This window comes from Tamandua tetradactyla, chromosome 2 (genome assembly GCF_023851605.1).
Source record: "Tamandua tetradactyla isolate mTamTet1 chromosome 2, mTamTet1.pri, whole genome shotgun sequence".
Classification (NCBI taxonomy): Eukaryota; Metazoa; Chordata; class Mammalia; order Pilosa; family Myrmecophagidae; genus Tamandua; species Tamandua tetradactyla.
The window spans coordinates 81,567,644-81,583,155 of record NC_135328.1 but is presented as its reverse complement, the minus strand read 5'-3'; the positions used below and the strand labels follow the sequence as shown (position 1 = coordinate 81,583,155).

At 37.7% G+C, this 15,512-nt stretch overlaps 1 protein-coding gene and 1 pseudogene across 16 annotated transcripts in view; both read left to right on the top strand.

The window, feature by feature from the left end:
- Positions 1-15,512, top strand: part of CCDC171 (coiled-coil domain containing 171) — a 576,357-nt gene that overhangs the window by 323,634 nt on the left and 237,211 nt on the right. The gene's annotated exons all lie outside the window — the stretch shown is intronic.
- Positions 11,330-13,019, top strand: LOC143675092 (small integral membrane protein 14 pseudogene; annotated as a pseudogene).

The following is a 15,512-nucleotide window of genomic DNA, read 5'->3' as shown; positions in this document are numbered from 1 at the left end:
CTTGTTTAGCCACTCATGTATTGATGGACATTTGGGCGGTTTCCATCTCTTGGCAATTGTAAATAATGCTGCTATAAACATTGGTGTGAAAATGTCCATTTGTGTCCTTGCCCTCATGTCCTCTGAATAGATACCTAGCAATGGTATTGCTGGATCATATGGCAATTCTGTACTCAGCTTCCTGAGGCACCACCAAACTGCCTTCCACAGTGGTTGTACCATTTTACATTCCCACCAATAGTGGATGAGTGTGCCTCTTTCTCCATATCCTCTCCAGCACTTGTTTTCTGATTTTTTGATAATGGCCATTCTGGTATGTCTGAGATGATATCTTATTTTGGTTTTTTTTTCTTTTTTTTTTTCTCTTCTTATTTTGGTTTTAATTTGCATTTCCCTAATAGCCAGGAAAGTTGTATATCTTTTCATGTGTCTTTTAGCCATTTATATTTCCTCTTCTGAGAAGTGTCTGTTATGTCTTTTGCCCATTTTTAAATTGGATTGTTTGTCTTTTGTAGTTCAGTTGAACAATCTCTTTATTTATTCTGGATACTAGACCCTTATCTGATATGTTGTTTCCAAATATTGTCTCCCATTGTGTAGGCTGCCTTTTTACTTCCTTGACAAAGTTCTTTGATGCACAGAAGTGTTTAATTTTGAGAAGTTCCCATTCATCTGTTTCTTTCTTCAATGCTCATGCTTTGGGTATAAGATCTAGAAACTACCTCCTATAACAAGTTTTATAAGATATTTCCCTACATTTTCTTCTAAAAGTTTTATGATCTTAGGTCTGATGTTTAGGTTTTGGATCCATTTTGAATGAATTTTTGTATAGGGTGTGAGATATGGATCCTCTTTCATTCTTTTGTACATGGCTATCCAATTCTCTAAGCATCATTAATTGAAGAGACTGTTCTGTCCCAGGTAAGTTGACTTGACTGCCTTATCAAAGATCATTTGTCCCTAGATGACAGGATTTATATGTGAACATTCTGTTCGATTCCATTGGTTAGTATATTTATCTTTATGCCAGTACCATGCTGTTTTGACCACTATAGCTTCATAATACACCTTAAAGTCAGATAGTGTGGGACCTCCGACTTCATTTTTCTTTCTCAGGATATTTTTAGCTACTCTGGGCACCCTGCCCTTCCAGATAAGTTTGGTTATTGGTTTTTCTATTTCTTCAAAGTAAGGTTTTGGGATTTTAATTGGTATTGCATTGAACATATAAACCAATTTAGGTAGAATTGATATCTTAACTATATTTAGTCTTCCAACACGGTATGCCCTTCCATTTATTTAGGTCTTCTGTGATTTCTTTTAACAATTTCTTGTAGTTTTCTTTCTATAGGTCTTTTGTATCCTTAGTTAAATTTATTCCTAAATATGTTATTCTTTTGCTTGCAATTGTAAATTAAATTTTTTTTATTCCCCCTAAGATTGCTCATTACTAGTGTATAGAAACACTACAGATTTTTGAGTGTTGATCTTGTAACCTGCCACTTTGTTGTAATCATTTATTAGCTCTAGTAGTTTGGCTGTGAATTTTGGGTTTTTTTTTTTAACATATAGTATCATATCATCTGCAAACAGTGAGAGTTTTACTTCTTCCTTTCTAATTTTGATGTCTTGTGTTTCTTTTTCTTGTCTAATTGATCTGGCTAGGACTTCCAACACAATGTTGAAAAACAGTGGTGACAATGGACATACTTGTCTTGTTCCTGACCTTAGGGGGAATGCTGTCAGTTTTTTCCCATTGAGGATGATGTTAGCTCTGTGTTTTTCATATATTCCCTTTATCATGTTGAGGAAGTCTCTTCTATTCCTGTCCTTTGAAGTGTGTTCAACAAGAAGGGATGTTGAATTTTGTCAGATGCCTTTTCTGCCTCAATCGAGATGCTCATGTGGTTTTTCTGCTTTGATTTGTTGATATGGTGTATTACATTAATTGATTTTCTTATGTTGAACCATCCTTGCATACCTGGAATAAACCTCACTTGGTCATGATGTATAATTTTTTTTTCATGGTGTATAATTCTTTTAATGTGCAGCTGGAGTCAGTTTGCAAGTATTTTGTTGAGTATTTTTGCATCGGTATTCGTTATACAGATTGGTCTATAATTTTCTTTTCTTGTAGTAATCTTTGTCTGGCTTTGGTATGAGGGTGATGTTGTCTTCATAGAATGAGTTAGGTAGCCCTTCCTCATCTTCAGTTTTTTTGAAGAGTTTGAGCAGGTATGTACTATTTCTTTCTTGAATGTTGGTAGAATTCACATGTGAAGCCATCTGGTCCTGGACTTTTCTTTTTGAAAGCTGATTCAGTCTTTTGTGATTGGACTGTTGAGGTTATCTATTTCTTCTTAATTCAGTATCAGTTGTTCATGCCTTTCTAGGAAGTTGTCAATTTCATCTGTATTGTCTAGTTTTTAGCATAAAGTTTTTCATAGTATCCTCTCATTGTGTCCTTCATTTCTGCAGGTCAGTGGTTATATCTCCTCTTCCATTTGTGATTTTATTTATTTGCATCCTCTCTGTTCTTACATTGTCAACCTCACTAAGGGTCCATCAATTTTATTGATTTTCTTAAAGAACCAACTTCTGGTTTTGTTGCTTTTCTTAATTGTTTTCATGTTCTGAATTTCATTTATTTCTGCTCTATTTCTTCGTTATATCTTTCCTTTTGCTTGATTTGGGGTTAGTTTACTGTTCTTTCTCTAGTTCTTCCAAGTGAACAGTTAATTATTCGAATTTTTATCTTTCTTCTTTTTTGATATAGGCATTTAGGGCAATAAATTTCCCTCTTGCAGCCTTTGCTGCATCCCACAAATTTTGATATGTTTTGTTTTCATTTTCATTTGCCTCAAGATATTTACTGCTTTCTCTTATAATTTCTTCCTCAATCCACTGATTGTTTAAAAGTGTATTGTTGAGCCTCCATATATTTGTGAATTTTCTGGCCCTGTGCCTATTAGTGATTTCCAACTTCATTCCTTTATGATCTGAGAAAGTGTTTTTATATGATTTCATATTTTTAAAATTTATTGAGACTTGCTTTGTGACCCAGTATATGGTCTGTCCTTAAGAATAATTCAGGAGCATTTGATAAAAAATTGTGTCCTGTTGCTGTGGGCTGTAATGTTCTATAAGTGTCTGTTAAGTCTAGTTCATTTATTGTATTATTTAAATTCTCCATTTCTTTACTGATCCTTTATCTAGATGTTAGCCATTGATGAGAGTGGGGAACTGAAGTCTCCAACTATTATGGTAGATTTATCTTTTTGTCTTTTCAGTGTTTGCCTCATGTACTTTTGAGCACTCTGGCTCAAGGCATAGGTATTTATGATTGTTATATCTTCTTGTTGAATTGTTCCTTTTATCAATATATAATGTCCTTCTTTTTCTCTTTTAATTGTTTTACATTTGAAGTCTAATTTGTTGGATATTAGTATAGCTACTCCTGCTCTTTTCTGATTGTTGTTTGCATGAAATATCTTTTCATAACCTTTCACTTTCAACATATGTTTGTCCTTGGTTCTAAAATGCATCTCATTTTAGACAGCATGTAGATGGGTCATGTTTTTAAATCCATTCTGCCAGTCTAAAGTCTTTTGATTGGGGAGTTTAATCCATTAACATTTAGTGTCATTACTGTAAGTGCAGTACTTTCTTCTACCATTTTGCCTTTTGGATTTTGTATGCCATATCTAATTTTTTTCTCTTTTCCCCTTTACTGATAGTCTTCATTTCTATACTCTTTCTCCATACTATTCTCTCCTGTCTTTGTTGCTATCTGTCTCTATTGCTCCCTTTAGTATTTGTTGCAGAGCTGGTCTCTTGGTCACATATTCTCTTGGTGATTTTTTTTTGTCTGAAAATGTTTTAATTTCCCCCTCATTTTTGAAGGACAATTTTTTTGGATATAGAATTCATGGTTGGCAATTTTTCTCTTTTAGAATCTTAAATATATCATGCCCTGTCTTCTCACCTCCATGTTCTGCTGAGAAATCTTTTTGGACTTCCCTTGTATGTGATGAATTGCTTTTCTCTTGTTGCTTTCAAAATTCTCTCTTTCTCTTTCAAATCTGACTTTTTGATTAGTAAATGTCTTGGAGTATGTGTATTTGGATCTGTTCTGTTTGGGGTACACTGCACTACTTGGATCTGTAATTTTAATTCTTTCATAAGAGTTGGGAAATTTTCAGTGATAATTTCCTCAATTAGTTTTTCTCCTCCTTTTCCCTTATCTTCTCCTTGTGGGACACCCACAACATATGTATTTGTGCACTTCATGTTGTCATTCATTCTCTGAGTCCCTGCTCATATTTTCCCATTCTTTTCCTTATATTTTGTTTTGCTTGTTGGATTTCAGATGTCCCATCCCCCAGTTCACTAATCCTGTCTTCTGTCTCTTGAAATTTAACATGGTATGTTTCCATTGTTTTTTTCATCTCTTCTACCAAGCCTTTCATTCCCATAAGTTCTATGCTTTGTTTTTTTAGACTTTCAATTTCTTCTTTTTGTTTGCCCATTTTTGTCTTTATATCCTCCCTCAACTCATTGATTTGACTTTTGATGAGATTTTCCAGGTCTGTTTGAATATCCTGAGTTAGTTGTTTCAACTTATGTATATCATTTGAATGATTGGTTTGTTCCTTTGACTGGGCCACATCTTTAGTTTTCCTAGCATGCCAGTTATTTTTTGCAGGCATCTAGGCATTTAGTTTCCTTAATTAGTTTATTCTGGAGATTATTTTCACTCTTTTACCTAGGTTTTTCTTGCTGGATGGCTTTGTTCTCTATATATTCTTTGACATTCTGTTTAGCTTATTCTAGACCTCTTGTGTAGATTTTGTTTAATGGATCAGAATATTTCAGTTCTTGTTTTCTTGTTTCTTGCTCTGCCCATATGGAGCCTTTCTTTTTCTTTAGGAGGGTCTACTTAGATATTATAGACCCCAGTCAGATTTCCCAGGCCAGACTGGCCTCCTCTCAGGAGATGAGTCGCCTGCATCAGTTTTCCCTGAAGGTCAGACCCAACAGTTTGACAGACTTTCCTATGAGGCCTCTAAACTCTGTGTTTTCCTATCCTGCCCAGTATGTGACACTTGTCTGCCTACGGGTTCCATCAGCATAAAGTGTTGTGGTACTTTTAACTTCAGCAGACTCTTCCTGCTGTGGGCATGGTTGAGACAGAGGAGAGGTTGTAGGCTGGCTTTAATTGCTTCAGTTTTCCAGTCCCTGGGGTCTGAATTCCCTGAGGGAGTGATTCCACCTGAGCTGAGGCCCTCCCCTCTCCTAGGGAAGGCACAGCCTCCAGGGAATTTCTTCCTTTTACCTCCTTCTTTGTCTCTCAGACAAGCTTAATTCCAGCCTTGCCTGGGGCAGTTGGAGCCTGAGGAGCCTTGCAGTTATATCTAATGAGCAGTTAGGCAGTAGAAACAAAGCAAAAAAAAAAAAATTCTCTTCAGAGCAGGACCCCGTTCCTTGGGTCTGTTAATCAAGAGCTTAAGTTGGTACATTGCTCTGTGTATCTCCAGGTCCTATTAGCCCCCTCTGTTTTTTGGATCCAGACCTTTTCAAGTGTTTTGTGCTGTCTGATCCAATAAACCTCTGTTTTGGTGTTGTTTTTTTTAATCTGTCAGCTTTGCCCTGCCTGCACAGGGGCAGAAACTAGTAACTTTAGTTTATCTGATCTGTGGATCTATTTTTAGTAGTCAGAATTTGTTAATTAATTCCACAGTTGGAGCTTCATTGAGCTCAGCTTCTTGCTGTTAGTAAAGTCTCTTTCCTTTCCCCTCTGGGAACTAGCCTGTGGGGGAGGGGCACTGGCCTCCTTGGCTTGGGGGACTCACTATTCTGGGTGGGATTGCAGCTAGACCAGCTTGTCGAGACTGATGTACATTGGTGTCCAGTCACTGATGTGGCCTCAGCAGTTGTTCTATACTGTTCCTGGGTATTTACTAGCAGCTCTGGAGGACGAACTAAATTCCACACCTCGTTAAGCCACCATCTTGGATGCCATAATCTGGGATGAATCTTCTTCACCTTTTTGACAGAGTCTTTTAAGGCACAAAAAGATTTGACTTTGAGGAGTTCCCATTTATCTATTTTTTTTCTCCTATTGCTTGTGCTTTGGGTGTGATGGTTATGAAGCTACCTCCTATTGCTAGGTCTTGAAGATGTTTCCCTAAATTTTCTTCTAGGATCTGTTTGTGGTACTAATTCTTATGTTTAGGTGTTTGATCCAACTTGAGTTAATTTTTGTGTAGGGTGTAAGTTAAGAGTGCTCTTTCATTCTTCTAGCTATTGATACCAGTTCTCCCATGTGTATTTATTGAAAACACTATTTTGTCCCAGTTTACTGATTTGGCAGCCTTGTCAAAGATCTGTTTACCATAGATTTTGTGGTCTATTTCTGTGTTCTTGTTTTGAGTCCATTGGTCAGTGCTTCTATCTTTGTGCCAGTACCATTGCTGTTTTAGCCGTGGTGGCTTTCTAATAAGTTTTAAAATCAGAGAGTGTTAGTCATCCCACCTCATTATTCTCTTGTAGGATGCTTTTATTTATTTGGGGTCTCTTTTCCTTCCAGATGAATTTGGTAGCTAGCTTTTCCAAGTCTTCAAAGTAGGCTGATGGAATTTTGATTGGTACTAAGTTGAATCCGTAGATTAATTTGGGTAGAACTATCTGTAACTACATTTAACCTCCTTAACAACGAGCAGTAAATGTCTCTTCTTTGATTTCTTTTAATCAAAAGAATCTTCTTTGATTTCTTTTAACAATGCTATATAGTTCTCTGTGCACAAGTCCTTTATATCCCTAGTTAAGTTTGTTTGTAGATACTTGATTCCTATTTTGAATAGATTTTTTTCCTTAATTGACTCCTTGGTTCTGTCATTGCTTGTGTATAGAAACATTACTGATGTTTGCACATTAATTTTATATCCTTTCACCTTGCTAAATTTGTTTATTAGCTCAATAATTTTGTTGTAGATTTCTCAGAATTTTCCAAGTATAGTGTTATGTCATCTGCAAATAATAAAAGTTTTACTTTTTCCTTTGCAATTTGGATATGTTTTATTTCTTTTTCCTGCCTGTCTGCTCTCACAGTGATTATAGAAGGCATCCTTGTCTCATTACCAATCTTAGGGGGAAAGCTTTCAGCCTCTCACCATTGAGTATGATGCTGGCTATGGGTTTTTTAATATGCCTTTTATCATGTTGAGGACGTTACCTTTGATTCCCATCTTTTGAAACTGTTTTCATCAGAAAAGGATGTTGAATTTTGCCAAATGCTTTCTAAGCATCAATGAAGATGATGATGTGATTTTTCCCTTTCAAGTTGTTAACATGCTATATTACATTAACTGATTTTCTTGTGTTGAACCATTCTTGCATTCCTGGTATAAACCCTGCTTGGTTGTGGTGTATGATTCTTTTAATGTGCTGTTGAATTTGATTTGCTAGTATTTTTTTGAGAAATTTTGCATCTATATTCCTTAGGGAGATTGGTCTGTAGTTTTCCTTTTTGTTTTGTTTTTGTTTCTTTTCAGTTTTTAAAATTTTTTTTAGATTTTAATTTTTTTTTTAGTTTTCCTTTTTTGTAGCATCTTTAAATGGTTTTGGTTTTACAGTGATGTTAGCTTCATAAAATGAGTTAGGTAGTATTCCTTTTTGCTCAATTTTTTTAGAAATGTTTGCACAGGATTGGTGTTAGTTCTTTTTTGAATTATTTGATAAAATTCCCCTGTGAAGCCATCTGGCCCTGGGCTTTTCTTTGTAAGAAGATTTTTGATGACTGTTTGAATCTCTTTACTTGTGATCAGTTTGTTGAGATCTATTTATTCTTGAGTCAGTGTAGCTTGTTTGTATGTTTCCAGGAATTTTTCCATATCATCCAAGTTGTCTAGTTTGTTGGCCTATAGTTGTTCATAGTATCCTCTTATGATTTTTTTTATTTCTTCAGAGTCTGTGGTAATGACCCCCCACTTCAGTTCTGACTTTGTTTATTTGCATCCTATCTCTTTTTTTTCTTTTTCAGTCTTGCTAGTGGCTCATTGATTTTATTGATTTTCTCAAAGAACTAACTTTTAGTTTTATTAATTCTTTCTATTGTTCTGCCATTCATTTAACTCTGATTTAATCGTTGTTATTTCTCTTCTTCTGTTTGCTTTGGAGTTAGTTTTCTATTCTTTCTCAAGTTCTTCCAGGTGAGCAGTTAAATCCTCAATTTTTGCTTTTTTTTTTTTTTTAAATATAGCCAATTTAGGGCAATAAATTTCCCTCTCAGCACAGCCTTTGCCACATCCCATAATTTCTGATATGTTGCATTCTGGTTTTCAGTTGACTCCAGATAGCTACTGATTTCTCTAGCAATTTCTTCTTTGACCAATTCATTGTTTCAGAGTGTGTTATTTAATCTCCATACATTTGTGGAAGTTTTGTTCTTTGGTGATTATTGAGTTCTAGCTTTACTCCATTGTGATCAGAGAAGGTGCTTTGAATAAGTTCAGTGTTTTTAAATTTGTAAAGATCTATTTTGTGCGCCAGCATATGATCTATCCTGGAGAGTATTCTGTGAACACTAGAGAAGAATGTATATCCTGGTGTTTTATGTAATGGCCTATATATGCCTCTTAGGTCTAATTCAATTCTCAGATTGTTTAAGTTCACTAATTCCTTCTTGATCCTCTGGTTGTTTTGTCTATAGAGGAGATAACCCTTGATTAGAGGGAGGTGTGACTCCACCCTTTCCAGGTGGGTCTTGATTAGTTTACTGGAATCCTTTAAAAGAGGAAACATTTTGATAAAGCTTGAGAGTCACAAGAACCACGAGAGCCCACACAACCAGAGACCTTTGGAGATGAAGAAGGAAAATGCACCCAGGAGAATTTCATGTAACAAGAATCCTGGAGAGAAAGCCAGCAGCTGTTGCCATGTTCATCATATGCCTTTCCAGTGGAGAGAGAAACCCTGAATTTCATCAGCCTTTCTTGTTGGTGCCTTAATTTGGACATTTTTATAGACTTACTTTAATAGGTTCATTTTCATGGCCTTAGAACTGTAAACTTGCAACTTAATAAATTCCCCCCTTTAAAAGCTGTTTCCTGAAGCAATGCTATAAAAATTAAAGCAAATCTGTAGAAATGTCTAATCTAAGGCATCCAGAGAAAGATACCTTGGTTCAAGAAGGTTGATGATGTTCAGGGTTTCTCTCTCAACTGGAAAGGCACATGTGAACATGGCAACATCTGCTAGCTTTCTCTCCAGGTTTCTTGTTTCATGAAGCTCCCCCTGGAGTATTTTCCTTCTTCATCTCCAAAGGTCTCTGGCTGAGTGGGCTCGTGGCTTTTGCGGTTCTCTCCAAAATGTGTTCTCTTTTAATGGATTCCAGTAGATAAATCAAGACCCTCCTGGAATGGTGGAGTCACATCTCCTCCTAATCAAAAGTCAATCCCCACAATTGGGAGAGTCACATTGTTCTAGTTTGCTAGCTGCTGGAATGCAGTATGCCAGAAACAAAATGGCTTTTAAAAAGGAGAATTTAATATGTTGCTGGTTTACAGTTTTAAGGTTGAGAAAATGTCCCAATTAAAACAAGCCTATAGAAGTGTCCAATTTAAGGCATCTAGGGAAAGATACCTTGGTTCAAGAAAGCTGATGATGTTCAGTTTCTCTCTCAGCTGTAAGGGCACATGGTGAGCATGGCAGCATCTTCTGGCTTTCTCGTGGCTCTACAAAAAGGGGACTCTCCAAAATGCTGCCGCTTTTAAAGGTTTCCAGTAAGCAACTCCACCTTCAATGTGTGGAGACACACCTCCATGGAAATCGTCTAATCAGAAGTTACCACCCACGATTGGGTGGGTCATTTCTCCATGGAAACAATGAAAATGCTCCCACCCAGCAATATTGAATGAAGATTAAAGGACATAGCTTTTCTGGGGCTCCACCACAGATTCAAACTGGCACACATACCTTCTTGGAGATAGTCTAATCAAGTTTCCAACCTACTGTACTGAACAGGGATTCAAAGAAATGGTTGCCTCCACAAGATGGATGAGGATTAAAACATGGCTTTTCTAGGGTACATAATCCTTTCAAACTGGCACACCTTGTATGTAATACAATGCTCTTTTCTTTTGCTGGTTTTAGTCTTTTCTGCTTCTCTGCAGCATTTAACAGACTGATTAGTATGTGTCTTGGGGTAGGCCTATTTGGATTTATTCTATATGGAGTTTGTTGACCTTCTTTGATTTCAATATTTATGTCTTTTATAAAGGTTGGGAAGATTTCCCCCAGTATATCCTCCACTAATCTTCCTAGCCCTTTACTGGTCTCTTCTCCTTCTGGGGCATCAATGATTCATATACTTGTGTGCTTTGTTTTGTCCATCAGTTCTCTGCAATCCAATTCAAATTTTTTCTTTTTTGTGCTCAAAATCAGTTGTCCTGTCCTGTAGTTCACTTACACTTTCTTCTGCCTCTTCAAATGTGCTGTTGTGTGTGTCTAGTACATTTTTTATTTGGTCTATAGCATCCTTAGTCTGTGATATCTGTTATTTTTCTATTTATTCTTTCAGATTCCTCTTTATGCTATTCTAGTGTCCTCTTGATCTCCATTATGTCATTAGCCATCCCATGATTTTATTTAGTAAAGTTATATTAACATCATTGATTAGTTGTTCTAAAGCCTGTTGTTCTAGTTTGCTAGCTGCTGGAATGCAACACACCAGAGATGGATTGGCTTTTAATAAAAGGGGATTTATTTTGTTGGTTCTTCAGAGGAAAGGCAGCTAACTTTCCACTGAGGTTCTTTCTTACGGGGAAGGCACAGGATGGTCTCTGCTGGTCTTCTCTCCAGGCCCCTGGGTTCCAACAACTTTCCCCGGGGTGACTTCTTTCTGCATCTCCAAAGGCCTGGGCTGAGCTGCAAGTGCTGAGATGAGGAATGCCAAGCTGCTTTGGCTGTGCTACATTGCGTTCTCTCATTTAAGCACCAGCCAATTAAGTCAAACGTCACTCATTGCAGCAGACACGCCTCCTAGTTGACTGCAGGTGTAATTAGTAACAGATGAGGTTCACGTACCGTTGGCTTGTGTCCGCAGCAACAAGACTAGGTATGCTCACCTGGCTAAGTTGACAACTGAATCTAACTAACACACCTGTGTCTCCTCTGGTGTTTTAATTTGGTCTTTGGACTGGATTATATCTGTCTGGATCTTCTTATAGTTAGTGATCTGTTGTCTTCATGGCGTTTAAATATTTTGGTAGGGTTACTTTTGAAGCTGATTTCCTTCAGTAGTCTAAACTTTTGCATTTGTGGGGCAGGTATGGAGCAGGATATAGGGCATGGGGAGGGGTACAACAGTGCAATGACAGGTTGCAGTGCAGGTAAATGCAACGATCTGGGACTCTACACTGGTGCCTGTGAGCCTGGGGAAGGTGTGGGTAATGGGGATGTGAATATGTGGCAGGGGCCATTAGGGTGAGGTGTAGCTCAGGCAGGCCTTGGAGTACAGGAGCAGGGTGCAGCCTGGGAGACACAGAGGCAGATTGGGGGGGGTGGGGTGCTGAGTAGCTGTGCTGGGGTGGTACATAGGCAGGATGCGGTGGGTGCATGAAGTGTGTGAGTTATGAGTGTCAGGGTGTGGGGTACAGGGTACAGAAATCAGGGCACAGGGAGGTTGGGTGCAGGTGTGTCCTTGTGCAGGGGGAGGGGTCCATGGGGGCCAGGATGTGGATGAGTGTGTAGGGGCGGGGCACAAATCATAGAGGTTGTGGGATGTGTGTCAGGGGTGGGTGATGACGGGTGGGTAGGGACTTGGGGTGTGTCCGCAGGTGCCTGGGTATGGGTAGAGGTGTGCGCTTGTGCAGGGCAGGGGCTGTGTGGCACAGATGTACCCAAGATCACCTGCCAGGTGTCGGGTGTGTGGATCTGGGGGGAAGTGCCTTAGTGTGTGAAGGTATGGGGGGCATGGCCCTGGTGTGCAGGTGTGCAGAGCTCGGGGGCAGCGGGGTGGGATTGTGTCTACATGGGCTTGGGGTGAGTGTGACCCAGATCCTCAGGTTAGCACCCATCCAGAGCTGAGGGGGCATGGCGTAAATGTGTGCATGTGTCTAGGGGGCCAGATGCTGATGTGTATGCATGCGCAGAGCTGGGTTGTGGGGCTGGGTGGGGTTGAGCCATTATATGGCTGGGGGTGGGTGTGGCCAGGGTATGACAGTGAGCGGTGGTGGTCTGGATGCACAGGTGACTGCCTGCATGGGGCAGGGAGCAGAGATGAGGACCAAGGGGCTGGCTACAGGTGCCGGGATCCCTGGAGGGTTGGGGCGAGACTGTGCGCTTATGAGGGAGTCGTGGGTTGGCCTGGGACAGGCTTGTGCACATGTGCACAGTGGGGTGTGGGGTGGGGTTCTGGTCTAAAACACAGTTAGAATTCTCAGCTGTGTAAAAATACAGAAGGAAGCTGGTTTATGCATGACTGCACTCACTGACAAGTATTACGGATTAAAACAATCAACTTAAATCAAGCTGAGTAATCACAGCAGAAGGATTCCATCCCTGTGAGTGTGTTTGCTCTCATGAACATGTGATAAGAAGGCTCATGAATCTGTCCCAGTGCACAGACATAGAATGTCTTCAGGAATTACCGGGACCTTCTGGTGATAATGGCATCAGTATCACTGTGACCTTGACAGATGGTTATTGCTGTGATCTTGTTCTTACTGAGACCTCCTCATCTAAGAGGATTCAACCTGTCTGGGAAGCCAACTGGTCCTCATAATGGTCAAGACCCATCAGCCCCTCCTGTGGGCTAACTTGGTGGTATAGGAAGTGAAAGTAGTTAAACAACTTCTAGGACCAAATGAACGAAGATGACCAGAATACTGTTAACCCCATTATAACTGCTTTTCCTTTTGCAGCTGCAATTGGATACTATTGTTTTCGTGAACTTCTAGAAATTTCATTTGCAAGCTTATTTTTGCTTCCTGTGTTATCACCATTCCTAGTATATATGAGTAAATGACATTTTAAAAAGTTACATGGGGCTTTTTTTTGGCTGTTCTAAATGTAAACATTTCATTCATTCTATTTCCACCTGTGATCATAATTATGGGGGCAGTTTCTGGCCTTATTGAAGAAAATTTGAGATTTCTGCATTTAAATATTTCAAATAGTTTTGATAGGTTAAAAATGCTCTTTTGCATAAGGTATTTATAAAGTTATTTAGACTTGTCTGAGATTGTATGAATGAAAATTAGAACCACATTTTATTTACATTTACCTTGATGGCTTATGTGTGGGTGCAAGTTTTCTCTTGTTCTTGGCACTGTGGCAGTCCCTGAATATTTTATAACCTACAGCTGAAATCTATATCATCTATTATAACTGGCTTATGTGACTAGAATAGGAAAAGAGATGAAATCATTATACTAAGTTTTTTACACCCACTAAAAAGTGTCTAATGTTAAGAAAACTTTAAATAATAATGATTGATTGATATGGTAGATATTTACCAGTCCCATTATATGAGATTTATAAGCCACTTTACTTTATACTTACAAGGGTTCATGAAAGAAGAAAAAAATTAATTCTGCTTTGCTAGGTATAATTAATACAATAACAATTTAAATAATAATTTATTGCTAAAACGATTGCCTTTCAGGAAGCTTCTTTTCTAACACTTCCCTGTTAAAATGAAATTATCTTAAAGCTGTATTGGGGGCCTGTTTGATTATTGACATGTGAATGCCCATTTACCTATTCTTTTTATTTTGAAGAAAAATTTTTGAGTTTTGTTATCCTTCTGACTTGAAAAATTTTTTAAATGAGTTCTTAGTTTACTCCAAGGGAAAAGGAGGAAAATGAGAAACACTTAAGGATCTTTTTCTCACCCCTTATCATTCCTGTCTTGGTAATGAGATGCACTGGGATGGGAAGGAGAATTAATATAAATAGTTTTGAAAGATAAGAAAAAGTAAGAGTTGCATTGTTTTGCTCAGTTTGAAAAAAAAATCAGTATAATTACAATAAAAAATGTCTGCAAGACCTATGTAGTTATGGAAGTTTTTCCTAGCAAATGATTGTAAATTACTTGTGGAGGCTAGAAGATATTTTGCTAAGGATTCCCCCCCAGATCAGTCTAGCTTTTCATTGTGCAGATCTGAAAAATTACTTGTATGCATTGAATAAACCTCTCAGTATCATTGTACTGTTTTATAGAGCCTCTGATACAGTAATGTGACACTCATGGAGATTTTTTTTCTTTCCTTCACTATGATTACATTCTAGTCCACAAACATTAAGGGGATCGTTTCAGTACATAATCCAGTATTAACTGCTTGCATTCCTTCTTGTACATCTTGGCTTGAATTAATAAAATCGACTTGTAATTACTTGTGGTAATAGAAGGGTAACACAGATACTCTGACAGATAAGTCAGGTCCTGGATAAATGAACAGAACACCACAGATGAAAGGTTTTTCCTCTTGCTGTGATCTAATGGAAGCCTTCCCAGCTTCATACTGGTAAAGTGTTTAAGGCAGAAAGGGCAGGGACAGCTTAAGGTGGAGAAAAATCCAGTAGCATTCCCTTTTATCTGCCCTTGCCTCCTGAACTTTGAAGGATTGTCCTCATATCCTAACAGTCTGTTCTCTGAGGTACCTGAGATATAGATGTATATACTGACTCTATGGCTCACAAATAATTGAGAATTGATTTAGGTTTAAGAAATAGCTGTAACTTAGAAACAATATCTAGTGATAGCTAGATACCTGGAAATCTGGATTCTTATTTCTAGTCCCTCATTTCTGTCTCATACACTTAATTTATATAACTTCTGGGATTTTAGCCTTTTCTTATATGAACCATCTACTTAATTAGTAATAAAAGTTCTTATCAGAGTTAAGTCTTGTTTTTTTGCTTGGGAAATTTCTCTGCATTCCTGAAAAGATATTGTGCTGCACATAAAGTATTTTTATTAGCTTAACTAGCAATGTATATTATTCTATTTAATTCTTAGTTTCTACATGCGGTTTTTTTTTAATTGAGAACATTATTAAATCATTTCTTGGCTTTATAAACATTCACCTTAACTGTGGCTAACATTCTTTAAAAATAACCTGGATAAAGAAAGATAAAGCTCTACATTTTAAAGTTACCTTTGACTCTTAAACATTCCACAAATGCCATTAAAATTTATTTTACTTTTGAGTCATTCAATGTTCTTTTATGCAAAGTAATTTTTTACTTTCCATATGGAAAAAGTTAACATTGTAAACATTTATAGTAAAAGATTTTATCATCTATCTATCCAACCACGATCCTATGGTCAGTAAGTCATATTGCATGTTATAGCTATTCCATGTTTTTTCCGTCTTTGTAGTACGTGATATGATAGTGCTTTTGGAATTATAGATGTTTTACATTTTCAAAAGAACTGTGGAAGTCTATCACTCTAAATGTGGAAGTCTATCACTCTAAATGTAAGTCTGTCACTCTAAATGAATATT